The 17,777-nt window shown below is 41.8% G+C and overlaps 1 long non-coding RNA gene across 13 annotated transcripts in view; it reads right to left on the bottom strand.

Annotated features, from left to right (window-relative positions):
* Positions 1–17,777, bottom strand: part of LOC106010580 (uncharacterized) — a 129,343-nt gene that overhangs the window by 56,876 nt on the left and 54,690 nt on the right. For 10 of the 13 annotated variants that reach the window (XR_015443809.1, XR_015443808.1, XR_015443814.1 and 7 more), the window contains 3 exons: positions 10,571–14,074; positions 3,062–3,204; positions 7–102 (listed from right to left, as the gene is read on the bottom strand). This is a non-coding gene — a long non-coding RNA (uncharacterized LOC106010580). Of the gene's footprint in view, positions 1–6; positions 103–2,782; positions 2,856–3,061; positions 3,205–10,570; positions 14,075–17,777 lie in introns of all 13 variants that reach the window. The other 3 variants (XR_015443812.1, XR_015443807.1, XR_015443813.1) reach the window with 3 other exon arrangements.

Genomic DNA, 17,777 nt, shown 5'->3' with positions numbered 1-17,777 from the left:
ACTGACCTGTGGCCTGCTGGACAACATTGGGGACATTATTTTTTCAGAGTGCTTGAAGGGCTGGATAATAAATGTACAACACCATGCAGGGCTTCTGGCTTTCTAAAGGAGAAAGGAGATTGTTTAGGTCACTCAAAGAGAGCATGAGCTCTTTAAGAAACTAATTTTAAAGGCACCCCAAATCTTTCTTTTTTAACACACATAAAATAGGACTGCATTCTCGGGAAGCAGTTCTTTGTCTGTTTGATTATGACTATGGGTTTGCATATGCATGCAGTTCACGAAGTTTAGTCCCAAATCCAAACCTACAAAATGAGAGCCTAAGGAAAAGTTAATAGAAAAATAAGTCAATAAACAAATGAGTCTGTAATTTGAAAGAATAAATGGTATGTTAACATTTAGGATAGGATAAATCATATTTTGAGTTTATTTGGGATAAACAATGTGAAAATGGAATCCCATCATTGAGTAATTAACTCAAAATGAATCATAGACCTACATATAAGAGCTAAAATGACAGGACTCTTAAGAGAAAACATACAAGAAATCCTCATGATCTTGAGTTAGGCAAAGAGCTTTCAGATACGACAGCAAGCAAATGTTAAAATGGAATTCGTCAAAATTAAAAATCATTAAGAAAATGAAATGACTGGCCACAGTAAGGAAATTACCTGCAAATTATGTATATGACAAAGGACTTGTCTCCAGAACAATTCATGAAACTAAAATCTAAGATGACAGATATACACATCTGTAAAGGAATTCTGTAATGAATTTACAAATAATCCAAAATGGGCAATGCCCCTAGGGATAGTGGTCAATTGGATTACACCAAACACAACTCACTTTTCTCTGGAAAGGAATTTTTATCTGAAGTATGACCAGTTTTCTAAAAGTTCACTTTCCTCTCCACAGGGTTATAAAGATTCTTAGTCAAAGGCAAATACAGATAGAGACAACTCAAATAGATGAGCACATCAAGACATCTACTAAATTTCAAAGCCTGTCACAACTATTTTTACACAGCCTCATGAGATTGTTCGTGACCAAAAAAGTGGTATTTAAATATAGACTATTTCAAAATGAAACTTCCTGATTGCTGAAGAGTTTTCCAAAGTTTTCCCAATATTTTCTGTTCTAGCTTTGCCCCAGAAATATAAATTCAGTTGTAAACAGGGAGACAACATGGTTTCCTCGAAGCATAGCTATGTGTTGTGCTTTCAACATTAGAAATCTAATGGGAGGCTTCTGTATAGCTCAGGCAGCTGCCTGAGTCAGACTCACACCACCCATGCAGGCCCAGACATCGAACAACCTGACCGCCTGTGGTCCAGTATCTGTCCCTGGACAAAGGTGAACTTCTGCTTTGGAAGATGGAGGCTATTTCTTCTTAAAGCAGGTAAGCCATAGCTCCCAGTACAGTGTAAATACTTACTGTCTGTTTGCCTGGACCTACGGAGAGAAGCAGGGCTTAGACACAGTAAAGCCTCCACTGGGGAGCTTCAAAAGATGAACTATTTGCTGGAGGAATAATGGCCAGAGTAATGATCTTAGTGCAAGCTTAGTCATAGGACTGAAACAGACAGCTCCCCTATGACACATGCTTAGTGACAGTGCATGCTAATTATCATTTAGCGTGCATTGACAGATTTCATATTTTATTTACGTAAATGGGACTGATCAGACATAAAGACTGATCAATGGTTCCAAATCCTTTACCAGTGTAGTTTTACTGGCACAGATGTTTCCAAGTGGAAATCTCCCCATCCTCACTGTAGTCACCCAGCAATATTCAATGAGATAGTGTTGGCAAGAACACTACCAATCACATAGATCTATCATGGGATGCCACTGAAAAATATGGTGAATATTTAATTTTTTAACTTATTTCAGTAAAAGATGCATTGCCATTTCCCATTGCTCTTGCCACTTTCCGCAGCAGTTCTGGAAGTCCTCCTTCTTGAGTGTCTTAGTTGCACTACCATGGCTCCTCCAATGTCCTGAAATGACTTGAAATGTTTATTTTCATGGTTATTTTTACTTTGGAGAAGAGCTGGAAGTCACCCAGTGCCAGATCCAATGAATGAAGACACACTGTACTGTTTTTGCCAACCCTGCCTTTCTATGGGCTGCCACTCAGCAGCAGCATTCACCACATTTTTTATCACACTTCATAAGGGCACTCAGGAAAGACTTCCAGAACTCGAAGTTCTGAAAGGTAAATACCACACGGCTTCTCTTACTGAGAAAACCAGAGTATAAATAATTATAGTCTTTTACGGTAATCAATTTTGGGACAAATTTTCGCTGTACATTTTGATCTCACTCCATAGCTCCTGCAAGATAGACTGACCCCAGGAAGATACCAAAGGACACAGTTTGTGGCTCATGCTGCAGGACTTCCTCGTTTAGCCAAGTATCAGCTCCATGTCTTGTACAAAAGAGAAAGCAGTGTGTGGGGCACTGCGGGTACATATGACAGGGATGCCAACCCAGCTCATCCCATTCTGGTTCCCAAAGCAGCCCTAGCAAGAACAGAGTTTCTGAATCTAAGAAACCTACAGGGTCTCTGTGAAACTGAGCAAAAAGTGGAGACAGCTCCCAGAACTGCCATGTCCTAAGGAAGGTAAGAGACTCTTTCTAAAGATCTTTATGCAGAGAGAAAGCAGGATATACTGACATAGACAATGTGACACAAGCACTTCAGTGGTTCTTCATTGATATATTAGCATAAAAATGGACATGACAAAATGTTACCAGCATCATTTTTTAACTCAATCACCTGAAGAGCAGAAGTTGAGCTCTATCCTGTTCCTGACCACAGCCACCTCCTCAGGGACCCACTCAGTAACAGGCTAAGATTCAAGGAAAAAGAGGTGATACCAGTTTTCCACATTACTTGGGATATTTTCTTGAAAGCAGAGTATTTCATGAGCTTTTTTAAAGAAGCTGAAAACATCATGACATTATATAACCAGCACAGCACACAACCTATATCCACTCCTATCAAAGACTGAATGAACCTCAGAATTTCAGGATAAGATAGTAAATCAATACTCACCTTGCAATCTTTCCCCATCTTCCTTCCTGGGCAAGGGAAGGACATTTGAATTTGTTGAAAACTCCTGAATCAGCACTGAAGACGATGTCATCCAAGACAGATGCTCTATGATCGGATTAAACTGTATCGCTAAAGAGGCCTATCTGATAAAGCAGAAGATTCTGATATGGAAGGGTGATTAGAGAAATAAGCAGCACGTTAAATATTAAGCATTTCTTGGAATGTGAACGCTGTGTTAGAGGTTACAGCATCATAGGAAATGAGTCTTGCAAAAAGGGCTCAAGGTCTTTGTCTTCACCACCGCTGAAGCACTAAACTGTCGAAGTGTGCAAATGGGCTCCAGAGCAGACACCAAAATGAACCGTGTGTGCGTGAGAACACTTGGCTTCTCAAATCCCAAGATGATTTCTATCCACACCATCAGATCCTCAAGGAAGCAGAGTTAAATCCATCATCTTGTCAACAACTAAGTAAAGACTCTCCTTTGATTGTCTATTTGTTCTTTTTTTTTTCTGGTCCTAAGAATTGAACCTCAAGCTTTTGCACTGAGCTACATCACCAACCCTTTTTTATATTTATTGAGACTAAGTCTCACTAAGTTGTTTAATTGCCCAGGTGGGGATCAGACTTGTGACCCTCCTGCCTGGCCTCCCCTGATACTTCCACAAATGTCTATCCCACCTATTTAACTTAGAAATATATAATGAGGGCCCACTATGTTCTGGGCACATACTCCAAACTATGTATATTTTTAAAAGACCTTTTCATGTGTTTACACCTGAAAGAAATTCCCATGTTTCTAATAATGTGGGTGCATGTGTTCTTAGTCTACTCTGTGGTAGCATAGATCATTTCTTATGAATAAAATTACTTACCAAATAGTCATTGACATTCACTACTTTAAGTATAAAGGGTGAGAAACAGGACATCAAGGAGGACACCCTTCTGTCTCTTCTGCCAAGGGGGAAAAAAGGAACTACCAGTCACAGATTTCTCATCTTGACTCCATTTGGTGTTGGGTTATGAGATTTATGGAGGGAGTCGGAGGGACTTCCATGAGAGGTAAAAGGTTCTTTTATGTGTTTTTATTGACTAGAGCACTAGGCTCAGAAAATTCACTGTAATGCATGATGACCCACTAGGACTTGGCTCTGTGCTCTCAGGAAACCACTCTGCATTTGTGCAACACAACTTTTTTTTAGCCAAGGTAAAGACGGGGTGGGCAGGTGTAATGGATTGCAATCCTGGCTTTGAGTTACAGTTGGGACTTAGAGGTACAAAGAAAATGGATAAAACACTTGTGGGGAATATGTACATGTTGAGAAGGTAAAGGGGATCACCAGTCTCACCCAAGTGATATTTTTCAATTGAGGATTTAGTCAGTGCCCACAACGTAGTGGCACACCTTAGACTTCCACTCAAAAGATGCACAAAATATTGGTCTATGCATTATATGAATTTGATATTGTTTATATTGACCTGAAAGATACTACAGCTGCTACACCACTTCAGTTGGTAAGAAAATAAACTAATGCTCAAACAATAATTAAGAAAATGATTAATTAAATGCCAAACACTTATAAAACATGAATTCATATACATCAAGAAAGAGAAGGGGAAAGAGATCCTATATTCTGAGGTCCTCATGTTTTTTGCATCACAAGGGGTAAGTCAAGGCAACTATGTTGAGATTCCAACTGAGCCTGGCCATGCACTTGGCTTTTTAGTGCCCTTTGCCTATGTGACAGGAATGGATATCTTCAAGAAGCTAGAAAGTCACCATGCTACAAGTGAAAGTACATGGTGATAGAAGTGACTAAATGAACATTTTGCTTATGGAAAAACAGTGTCTTTCCCAGTAATGGAGATCTTGCTAACTAAGAAGAAAAAGGTAGCAGTGTTGTCATGAAGAATTCCCACTTAGGATGGTTATATTCTAGCAATAACATCAGACTTTTCTTTCAGTTATGAGACAGGCTCACTCAGGAATGTGTCCTTGGGCAAGAGTACGAGGGCCATGCTAGGGATGAACTTCTCCAAATCAACATGGAAAGGACCATTGTTAGTCACCAAGTTTACGACTCAGTTCTACAGCCCAGTAAAAGCTTGTAAGCAGCAGCGTCTAAAACACAGCCAGATTCCACTGACAGTTAGGTCAGATGGTACAAATGGATTAACCTTTATAGCTATCTATAATATGGAGAAGTGGGAAGGAGATGGAGAACAGGATTTACTCTGGCCGGCCACTTCCCCTGGATGTCCAGAATGGGTTCCCGCTCTCCCCTTCCCCACCTCCCAGGACCAGATTCCTATTGCTGCTGGAGAACCCTCTACAGCATGACTACGATTGCGCCTGAGGTCTGCTCAGAAGCCTTGTAGGTTCCCAGCCCTGCTGCATAGGGTCTAAATTCCTCCCCCCTACTTCCTGTCTTATCTCCCACAATTATCTTGGTCTGAAGTTCTCTGAACTGGATTACCCTGTGTATTCTGCACAAGTGTTCATGGTTGTTGCCTTTACCTAGGCGTACGTTCTTTGCATATCTCCCTCAGTGTTTTTGTTAAGGTGTTAGAAATGCATCCACAAATTCTTGGATATCCTTCCTTTAAGAGAAGGAAACTAATTCCCTCCCTGTTGATTGTGGTATGGACAGACTTAGTAGCTCACTTCTAATGAATGAAGCAAAAATGAAAATAAGTAGGTCAGAAAATCTCCCTCCACCCTGTAACTCAGGCAAGCCTGTGGATGGGTCTTCACAGTGAGCCACACAGACCTCCTCCCAACAGCCAGCGAAGCCCTGAGGCCTCTTGCTAAGAGTCACAAGAGTGAGCCACGTGAAAGCAAGACCCCCAGTCCTCCAGATAGCCACAGCCAAGAGTTTGTCACCAACCTCCTGCGAGACCCTGAGCAGAGCAGCTGAGCTTCTCCCAACTGCTAATCTACAAAAGCTGCCCAACATAATGAACATTGCTTTAAGCCACTATATTTTCGAGGGTGGAAGAGGGGGGTAATTTGTTATCCAGCAATAGCTAGCTAATAATAATAACTAATTGCTAATAGACATTGATTATTTACTGGCCCATTTCCAAATGTCTAAATTCTAAGTACATTTCAAGACTAAGATTAAACACTTCCTTCACAAATCTCTCTTGGCCCACCTGGATAGAAATAGTGTACAAAATCATATAAGATGGGCTCTTACCTCTCTTGGAGGATTTCATAACTGTACATTGACACTGTGACTTCCATAATTTTTTCCCCTCTTAGAGTATAAGCTCTGGGGGACAGGGTCCCAAACTTGTCCTCTTATTATCTCATTACAGAAGTTGATAGCATTGCAAAAAAATGTGGTAAATACTTGTTGAGAGAAGTGAGCAACCAGATTCTCAATTAAAATTTCTTTTCTTGATTGATAATCTATGTGTATATTTTGCTGTTGCATTAGTAAGGAGGTTTATGCAACCAAAGAAGAAGCAACAGAACACCTAATTCCTTTACATCTTTTACAAAAGAAGAAAACTGCTTAGGTCAAAAAGAGTTAATGTACCCAAATCTTCCAAACAGATTAGGTAAGAGGAATTAAAATATCAGCATTGCTGTGTTAGTCTTGTGTCCTAAACTGAGACAGAATTGAAATTAAGCCCATGGAAATCAAGAAATGACTATGTTTCTAACCAAATAAGAAAGCCCTTGTCAGTTTTTTTCCAATTGAAAGCAGAAACTCTTCTCTCCCTTAATGTTTGTGGATTGATGTCATCCCTAGACAGTTGCCACAACTTTTACTGTGGCATCCCCTAAATTGTACAATGTTAACCAACACTGTCAACAACAATATGTGAAAAAAAATTCCCACTTTTGACTATTTGTATCTAAAATCCAGGCTCCCCATTTCCTGTGAGTAATGGAAAATGTGGAGGCTGATTATGAATTGAGCGTGCAATGTTCAGAACATTTGGCTTTCAAAAATGAAAGCACAAAAATCACTATGCTTTGCTGGAACTCCCCAGACATAATTCAGTGAAGGGACAGATTCTTCCTGCCAGCCCCTGTCTTTGCCACTGGTAGGAGGAGATGCTGTCAAAGCCCTTCTCTCTGCTCTTCTGTAAAATGCCTATTATCAACCAATGTTCAGTGGTCAGCAAAGCTCAGTGGCAGGGTTAGCCCAAGTGGACAAACCTTAGCTACCTCTTATGCAACCAAGTTTGATCCTTGATCTGAGGCAACCATAATAAACCAATTGAGACATCTTGTACAGGGGCAGTGGTTTTTATAGTAAACCAATATCCATTTTCAGATGATTGTATACTGTAAAACTTTGATTTATGTGTGGACTGTTATGCATTCTTGCATAATAAAGTCGTGGGGTCTCTTTGCCAAGAAACAACAAGAACAAAAGAACAGCAAGTTCTTGGGTTCCAGTCATTCCTAGCGTGCCCTTGAATGTTAAGATGGCCTCTTTTTCAGTTCAAAATTTTAATAAGGTTTTTAAAAAGTCCTGCATTCTTAGTTTCCAATACACATCCTTAGATTTTTGACTACCATTCTTCCTACTCTAGCTCTCAGAACAGGGGATTACAAGCCCGGAATTCAGCTCAGTGGCACTGTGCCTGCCTGGTAAGCACAAGGTCCTGAGTTTGATCCCTGGTACGGGGGGGGGGGGGGGGGGGGGGGGGGGCAGAGGGTCACATTTTAAAAGACTGGAAATCTTTTGAGTGGTGATATACCACCCTGCTGAGCATTAGATTAAAGAGCATCTTGGCATTATTTTCTACAATAGATAAATGAAATAAAGATTTGGGCAATAAGTCAGGGAATTCAATCAATGTTAGCCATCAATACAGATGATTCAAAACAGTATAATTTTAGTTTGGGGTAGTAAAAGTGTTCAGCCTGGATTTTCCAGATAACTCTGTATTTCTCTCGGTTGGTATGGATAAAGCTTTAGGGGAAAGAGAAGAAAACTATATTTTTTTCATTAGGCACATCTGCCACTCAAATTGCCTCTCTGAACAGCAGCACGTTCCATCCAAACCAAACCTATGCACTCTGGTGCGCTGCTGTTAGTAATCTTCCTCTGGAGTAGCGAGCCTCGGCTCCCCACACGGGCATCTCGGTTGGTTTGATCAACATCACCTCAACCCCGCTGAAGTTTAACTGCAGAAGAAACTCAGCCGCAGCACAACCACAGGTAAAGCAAAACTTCCCTGAAATGAACATGTGGAAATGAGGACAAGAGAAACACAACCTGGAACCAGTGTCAGAGGGAAGTCGGGAGGGAGAAAGCTGTTGCAGTGGAAACCAGTAAGAAAGCAGTGAAGCAATGGGCAGTCCCAGGGGTGTCTGGAAATTGATCCAGGAAAGTGTGCGCCTAGTGTGTGGAGGAGTGGAAACTGGCCGCTGCTGATTCTGATAGGTTACGTTTTTAAAATATGTACAAAAGACTTTTCAGAAAGCAATGAACGGTAAACCCCAAATGTCCTCAGTACAAGACCAAAGCTTCAGCTATCAAGTACCCATTAGACTACTGCCCACGTAGAAGACATGAGTGCCGAGCTGGCCCTGGATCTCGGCTTGCCCGGACAGTTCTGATTTTAGGGTACGTGCTGCCAAGGGGAGCACTTGGCTGGGACAGCCCAGGCTCATGCTTTTACTCTAAAAAATGTGCCAATTTGGAAAACAAATTGTATAGCCACCAAAAGTTTTAATGGGTCATGACTTAAGAAGAAAGAACAATGATAAAATAAATGCACATTTAATTTTAAAGCCGTCTCACCTACTTCCTACATTCTGATATTCCTCAGTCTTGAGGAGGGAAAACAATGAATGTCAGCAATGTTTCTCTCTCTCTCTCTCTCTCTCTCTCTCTCTCTCTCTCTCTCTCTCTCTCACACACACACACACACACACACACACACACACACACACCATACACATACCCACATCTTTCTGGCACTGCCTTTACCGCTTTACATGTCTGCCTAAACCATCTCCTTCTTGTCTGCCAATCAGTGTGTCCCTTTATCCAGTATCACGATAAGATGCAACTATTTACTTTCTCTTACTGATCCTCTTCTTTCTGCCTCACTGGGCCCACAGCCTCGAGAGGAAAGCATGTGACTGAATGTGTATTGTATCATCTTGCTCAGAAATAACTCAGCTGGACGGAATGTGCATAAATAGTGTGAAAGTACACTACCCAAGCCCTGGTGTACCTGAGAACATTCTGGCTGCTGGCCCATGACTCCCTAGAGCTCTGACAGCAGAGGCTTGGAGAATAAATCCCTCATCTGGGGTGGTCACAGCACTCCGTCATTCCGCCCCGAGCAGCCTCTAGACACTGTCCAACTACAAAGAAAAGGCCTTGGCCTTGTTTTTCTTGTCTTTTTTTAAAATTTCCTTTAACGGTACACTTTTAAATCCTTCTGCCACAAGCTGGGAAACTGACGAATAATCCAGAAGGGCCCTCGCTCACATAGATCTTAGTATTAGGACGAATAAGGAAAACCGGAAATCGGGATCTGCAATATGAAATGGGACATAGGTACCGTGAAACAGCTACAAAGCGCTACTGCGGTCCCAAAGAAAGGAGAAATCATCTCTGCTGTGCAGGGATGATAAAGGGATTGGCAGTGGGGAGTAGCGAGTTTGCCTTGAAGGTCACATAAGAGGGTTAGATGCCGCAGCACTGTGGCAAGGACACAGCCCGGGTGGGAGTCACCTAATAAAGGCATGGCGGTGGAAGACAGAGAGCATGACTGGAACAAAAGTTAGTCAAGCTACAGAATGACTATTTAGGAGTGAAGTATGGCCTACTCAAAAGGGTACATTTCTTATACGTCTTTTGTATCTGAGGAGATCAGATTGAGAAATGAAAGTATATATGTTCACAGCATTTGCATGCATGTGAGCATATCCACACTTCTATTGCAAGTGTACATGATTTCCGACTGCTAGTTCACAAAGCACAGAGACTGAGTGATCTACTACTGAACATTTGCACAGTAGACACTTTCAGCTCAGATAAAGAGAAGATCAGCAGGTGTGCCAAGGAGAACCACTCTGAATCGCAGATTCAAATTGCACTGTGAAAATCGGGAAATCCGAAAAGCCCCAGCCAGACCCACGCTCCTATAAAACCTCCTAAATCCACCTTTGGCAGCTCAGCTCTAAGGATCACCCTGCATCTGAGGATCAAATGCAGGAGGACAGGGGGCATGGGAGAAGCAATTACTGTGTTGAGACCGGCAGCCATGGTGCCTTCTGGATTCCGGGACAGTCTTGCTCCTCCCCACTCTGAGTCGCAGTCAGCTTGACGGATGCACAGAACCCTTCTTCTCCCTCTTCCCTGGGGAGGGGAAGGAGTACAAAGCGCAATATTGCAGATGGAAAGTGGTTTTATGCACATCATCTTAATTTTCAGTGATGGAGAAAGAAGGAAAAGAATGAGAAGTCTAAGTAGCAGAGAAAGGTTCAAGGTTAATTTGATTGGCAATATATGAAAAGCCACTTACCTCGGGCCATTTCAAAGTGCCCTCTGTTCTTCCACAGTGAATGAAATGATGCCTCCCAAAGACAGAGGGATCAACTGACAGTGGCTGCTGTTACATATTCATACCCCACTTTCCATTCTGCAGCTTCCTTGGCAGGAATTCAGGCAAGTCTCTTCCCAGAGGCCCTGGCAGAGGGTTGAGGGTGGAACTCAGGGTGTCCTCATGGGCACATGTGGTGGACAGCATGGCTGGGAGCCTGGGAGAGGCCACACCTGTGGCGTGCAGGTGCTCTGTGCCTCTGGTTTGCTCCGTGGTCTACCTGCTGGCTGGAGGACACTTTCCAAAGCCTTCGTGCACTTTTCAAAACCACACCTAACCCTAACCCTAACCCTAACCCATGACTTTAGCAATAAGGAGTGTTTCACAGTACTAGTATGAGGCTGAAAAAAATCTTTCTCTTAATTTTAATTTTTATTTTCTAATTCTATATATATTTGGGGGGGGTGGTTCCGGGGATTGAACTCAGGACCTTGCGCTTGTGAGGCACGCGGTGAAACCACTGAGCTAAATCCCCAGCCCTCTAATTATATATTAACAGTACATGTTTGTAATGCATGAAGTTTACCTTTCTTCTAGGGGGTAGGTACATGATGGACATGACATGTCTCGGTTGGTTTTGATTTCCCTTCACCTCCCCACTACCTCCTTCTCTCCTTCTGTAGCTCCCTTTCCTCATTTTCATTGCAATTGCTAATATTATTTTAGCTCATATTCACCACATCTAATGTTTACCTTCATGGTGAGTATTTGGTACCTGTAATGATGCCTCTAAATCTTTTTACTTCCTCTTCACCCCTACTTCCCTTGGCCTTTGTCTCTTGAACCTCTTTGAATTTACAAAAGCTCTATCTCCCTGCTTTCTTCTATCAAACCTCGATTTTGCTCTTTATTTACACTTAGCCTTACTCGAATAAGAGATACCATACAGTATTGATGCTTGTGGTACCTAATGATCATGTGGAGTTAGTACATGTAAAAATCATTGTCTGCCTTAAAATTATACATATAAATGATTAGATATAATTTTAAGGCACAGAAATAACACTATATAATATGTAGATCAAAATTCTCTATGTCTAGGATGAATTCCTCATCCTAGGGAAAGTAAGGAAGAGAGGTTTTCTTTTTTAAAAAAATTAAGATTGAAAGAGTAAAACAAGAACAATCCTTTCACGGGTTTTTATGTGAAGTTGAATTTCCAAGTTGCAACCCAAGTAGCGCATGTGACCCGGACGGACTAGAGTTCAGTCAGTTCTACCTGCACTCATTTGCTGTCTGTTAGACATCAGGCAGGAGGCTGGCGAGTTTCCCCTCCATGGGAGCTGCTGAAGTCACACAATCCCAGACACAGCTGGAGACAGAGCTCCTAAGTGCAGCCCACGTGGGCAGCTGGAAAGAAAATGTGGTGTCTGAGAGCGTGCCTGTCCCTGCTTAGAAAGAGACCATAAAACCTGAGGCTTCAGTAGGCAGAATCATGAGCTTCACGTTTTTAACCCATGAACTCTCCCCCTCCCCACCCCAGTTATTTAATGACGTGGCCAATTGCCGAATTGCTATTCATGATTAACTCTCTTCCTTCAAGGTCGGTGACAGACCTTCCATGTGGAAGGTGAGGCACAGCTCAGATAACCCTTGGAATGCTGACCTAGCATAAATTGAGTGTAATTAAAATGTGTGCCTGTGCCAAGCCAACCGTTGGTTATTTACCTGCTCTGCAGCTCCCCAGCATCTAGCCTCAGATGTTCTTCACAGGCCCGTAGTTCAGGGCAGTTCTACAACACACTAAATTATGAAATTAATGAGCATGAAATTAATGAGAAAATAAGCTTGAGCTGATTTTTTAAGTTATCCTTTAGGAACAATTTTTATTTTTAAGTTTTTTACGTTTTATACTCCGCTGGATGATATAAAGTGTATTCAAATGCTTTAGGAATAGAGCATTGATCTCCTAGTGCTTGGAGTCTGTGTTTTGACACATGGTGGTATTTCCTGAAAAATTTCCCATTAGAAGTGTTCTGGCCACAGCTGTTTTCAGTGCTAATGTTTATTTATTAGTAATGTCATTGGTGCTCCCCAATATATAATGGAGAGGGAGAGAGGGAGGGAGAGAGAGAGATTCCTAGTAAAGCTATTCTACAATAGTCTTCCCTCCCCGTAAATATCATTTCTGGATGCCAGGATGCACTTTGGCTATGTACATGTCATAGGGCATTGAGGGACATTGCTTAAGAATCAAGAAGCAAAAGTTTTTACTCTAAGAGAATAGTCGATTCATCTTAGTTCAACAGTAAATCAGATTGAAATGTTCCAACTTGAAAAAGGAAACACGATTAAAAACTTAAAACTGTGACTTGATAAATTCATTTTGAACAACACCTATTTAAGGGTTTGAGCACTGAAATAATAAGAGCATCTAAAATACCCACATCACCCAGAATGGTAAGGCCAAAAGTGAGTGACCAAATGGACTCTATGTGAGGGAAAAGTGTGGCCAGATAACTACAATGATTGCTCAGATATCCATAAGAGTACAGACAATACTGAAATTCAGGGTAATTAATAGTCATTAGATAAGCATGTAATCTCCAGTGTGTGGCCCAACTGCAATCATATTGTTGCCTTCCTGGCTATTCCTCAGACCTTAAAATACCATTACTTAACCATAAAATGAAGACCATAAAACTTACCACTAGAGTTGTGGGATTCAAGTAATGCAAAACTGAGCACTATACCTGGTCCACAGTAAACTCTCAGCAAATGAATACTGCTATTATTGCTATCCCCTGTGCTATGTTGTCACCTTTAGTATTTATCCGTGAGTTGATTTTTTGTAAAGACATGTATTTGAACAGATCCTTCTCTCTGTGCAACCGAACAACATGTGCTCCTCTGTATTCCAGGCTCTGCGCTGAGCTGAAAGATTGGGTCCCAGGTGAATTAAGTGAATGACAGTAGGTGCAAGGTGCACTGTGGCCACAGAAAGACAAATGCCACATGGCTGCAGTTATATGAGATATTGAAAATGGTCGGGCTCAGAGATAGAAAATAGAGTGCCTCTGGCCAAGGGCTATGGAAGAGGAAATGGGAAGATGCTGTCTAGCGGATGTCAAGTGTCAACAGAGAGAAGGCTCAACACCTGGTGTTCACTAGGTATAAAGACAAGAAACTGATAGAGACGGGCTGTGTAACACTGTGCCCATGACCAACAGCACTGTGCTTTACACTGAAAAATGCTAAGAAAATAGATTTCCCGTTAAACGTTCTTACCATAATAAAAATAATTGTTTGAGTTGATTCTGGCTGATGGAGTTGTGAGACTGAAGATCAACACAGGCAGTGCCAATTCATGACTTTGGAGGTCTTCACAGCCCGACTTCTAGACAGTAACAAGAACTCAGGTGCACCCCAGGTAAATGTGAACCACACGGGAATGTCAGCAGTCTATTCAAGAGAACCTACAAGCATCTGAAAGCCAAGAAAATAAAAATATACATCTATAATGGAGAGAGAGCCTCAGGCAACACAAAGCCATCAGACCCAGTGGCTTTTCCATTGCCAAAGCTTTCCAAAGATGAAAGCATAGTCGCCCTGGGCCTCCTCATCAGGGCATCCATGCCTATACCACTGTTCACACCCACTCTGCCCCAGGCTTCCCTGCACCACACCTGTGGCAAAAACACACACTTGCAACCTTGCTAAGCCCATGTGGGTGTGCTTCATGATAAACCAGTGTCAAGAATAGCTTGAGAACCTCTTCAGGAATTCAACAATTTCTTTTAGGAATTTAAGCCTTAAAGAAAAAAATATGAATGACTAGCTTTTGTGGCCCTTAATAGCAGCAATTTTTGCTATCTTTAATCATACTCTTTGGCATCATTCCCTCAAACAATCCAATTTTATTCACAATAAAAAGTTGCCATGTGCAATACCATGATCTCGCTATAATTACTCATAACATTTTGGGAGACATAGCATTTGCTTTTATAACTGTGCTCACCCCGTTAAACCCATACTTTTACATTTTGAACACTGGAAAAAATTTTGAGTCTATTGAGCTATCCAGCATTGCACTCAAAAATTGTATTTCCCCTTTGTCTCTTTTGTGCTTATCATTTGAATGTCTAGCACACATTTTTAAATTGCATCTATTATCTGCATTATTGTTGACTTCTCCAATTTACATCCTGTCTTTGTAGGTATTCAAAAAAACCCCACAGTAGTATCAAAGCGGGAGGAATTTATGAAAGGGGAATGTTACCAACAGTGTGAAGAAGGAATTTAATTGTGAATCACAGGACTTTGTTAGTAGCAGGCTGAAAGTTAACAGTTTCCACATATTACTTCTTTAATCTTGAGGACACCCATTTTATAGATGAGAAACTGAGGCTGTGAGACATTAGCAGTTTGAAGAGCTGAGACAAAATTCAGCATCTGTATGGTTCCAGAACCTAGCCACTTGAGCGTTACACCATGTGCAGAAAACTTTATGTGCTCCTTGAAGCATGTGCTTTTGTTCAAAATACTTTTCACTGTTGAAGTAGCCAAATGAAACCCATACATAATGGAATAAAGGCTTTGGCACTGTTAAGCCCCTTTAAACTTTCATGTCTTTCTCTTCTAATGTACCCCCTTGCTATTACCTGGTTTCCATTCAGTCACACCGAGAGCACAATAAAAGGCGTAACAACACAAATGACTCTGAAATACCACATGTGGCCACGGCAAAAATCCGCAGGAACACAGAGCCACATGAAAGCCAGGTCCAAAGCCCTCCCCCGTGGTGGCAGCCGCCTGCCCCACACCCTGGCTTCGTGGCAGTCAGCCACTTGCCCCAGAACTTTGTGTTGCTGCCCACAATGAAATTTCCATCTCTAAAATGTTATTATGGACTTCATAGAACACTCTGAGTAAGGTCATATTTGCATAAGTCAAGTGTTCCACGGCTGGTACAGCATCTTTACCTAATGCAGGATTAAATCAGCACTATGGGCTGTCATTAACCCTCTAGATTGCCCTAAATGCCAGCCAGCATTCACTTAAGGAGGAGTGGCTGGAAAATGCAGGCAGGCAAACTCCCCAGCACTCATATCTCAGTGTTCAGTGGCCATGCAGGAGACAAGGAGGATTTGCCAGTACCAACAGGGGTAAAGTCGTGCGTGTGCTGGTAACAGTGAGGGGACTTCAGAGGGCCATGCCTGTGCCCAGACTGTCACTGGTGAGATGCAGACACTCTCTAGCCCAGGGGCTTGCAAAGTGAATTTCCAGAAGTCATGGGTCCTGCTCCAGAGCTCTTTAGGAAGGAGAAAGCCCCAGTTAGTGTGGTCACAGGGCTTCAATCAATGCTGCACCCAGTGTGACTTCACTTTTAACTCTTAAACATGCTGGGGTTCCATGCATGGCTTGAGAGGAAAGAGTGAGTGCTGCTGATATGAAGGTAGAACGCCACTGATTCAGGGCAACTTCTACCTTCCAATTGTAGGAGGATGGTAAGCAGGTGAGATTCAGTAACTTGCTCAGTGAGTCAAGGCTGGAAAGTGGCAAAATCCAGACAGGGACCCAAGTATTTGGATTTCTAGTCCAGGGCCCAGCCTTCCCCATCTCAAGCCTTTGCCCACTTCTTTTGCTTCTTTCTGCACCGACTCCAGAAGGTACCTTGCTGCTTTTACCAACACTGGAAAAAATGTAAGGGTACGAGGTCTAAGCATATGCATTTTTGAATCTGTCTAACCTAAAGCCTTCCCTAATCCTATTGAATAGTATTCTAGGTCATACCAAGGACATGCCCATCTTTCATCTCAGTGTAGAAATTAGCCCTTCTGCAAAAGGTTGGGAAATTACTGATCCTGCTGGGAATGTTGAATTTCATAGTTTGTTGGGGATGTATAGAGCATCCAGCCAAACTCTTTCCATCTATACATGAGACAAACTGGAACCCAGACATATTACCCGATGTCATAAGGTTGTTAGTATCTAGGCCAAGATTGAAAATCAGGTCGTTGATTCTTGTACCAGCTCCTTTCCCACAACACAGTCTGGCTGTGGGAAGCAAACCAAGGGATTTCAAGGAGACTGATGCGCTCTTGGCCTGTGGCGGCCCAGCTCAGCCGCACACAGTACACCCAGCACATGTGGGTGCTCGAAGCTTGTAAGAAGCTCAGTTGCAGGCTGGCTAAGTACTGCCAGGCACCACTGAGGACTTTGCTACACAATTTCACAAATCCTCCTACTTTCCTTTACAGGTCTTCTCACAACTTTATGATATTTATTTTATTCATTGAATGCATTTATTTATTTGTTTGTTTAATGCCTTCCTCCCCGATGAAAACATAAGTACCATGAGGAAGAACAGTGGTTCGTCCTGTCTTGTTTGACATTGTTCCTTGCTGACCCCCTAATGCAAGGTCTAGGACATAAGCAGAAGTCAGATGAATGCACAAAGGAGTAAATGAGTGAGGGATGGACAGAATCTCACTACCCCAAAGGGGTTCCAGTTGTTACCTTATATTGCATCATATGTACACTGTGCTTTCAGAATTTTGTCTCTCTTTAAACACTAGGAGCTTGCCAGGCATGGTGGCACATACCAGAAATCCCTGCACTTGGGAGGCAGAAGCAGGAGGATCAACATGAGTTTGAGGCCAGCATGGGCTGCATAGTGAATTCAAGGCCAGCCTGAACTACATAGCAAGACCTTGTCTCAAAAATTAATTAACAAAAAAAAAATTAATTAATTAATTAATTAATTAGAACTAGGGCCTTTCCTGAGAAAGCCTTATTAATACCAAGAAGGCAGTTAATAAATATAAGTCAGGTAAATAAATTTATTTATTCATTTATTAATAAAACCAAGACATAGATAAATGTTCAAATAGAGCTTCTTCTTGCTTGCTTGATTGACAAAACCCCATAAATATTTTTATGGTGATATTTTTAGAAAGCTGCTACTATCACAAAAATCAAGTGTTTTTAAAAGAACTTGATAAAATATCGACTTGTGATATGATCCCTCTTAATTTTGCTCTTCTCTGTCCTCTTTGCTTTTCCACTCATTATATCAGAAATAGATACACTTTGCAGAATAAGTTCTTACAAAAGTTCAGGGCACTGTGCAAAGAGAAAGCAAACTTCTTCTACATACATCACTTCAAGTTCATTGATTTATAACTTC

This window comes from Heterocephalus glaber, unplaced genomic scaffold (genome assembly GCF_053883595.1).
Source record: "Heterocephalus glaber isolate CG9 unplaced genomic scaffold, H.glaber_assembly_v1.0 deba00001579, whole genome shotgun sequence".
NCBI classification, from domain to species: domain Eukaryota; kingdom Metazoa; phylum Chordata; class Mammalia; order Rodentia; family Bathyergidae; genus Heterocephalus; species Heterocephalus glaber.
Note: the sequence above shows the minus strand (reverse complement) of the source record. Positions and strands in the feature narration are given on the sequence as shown.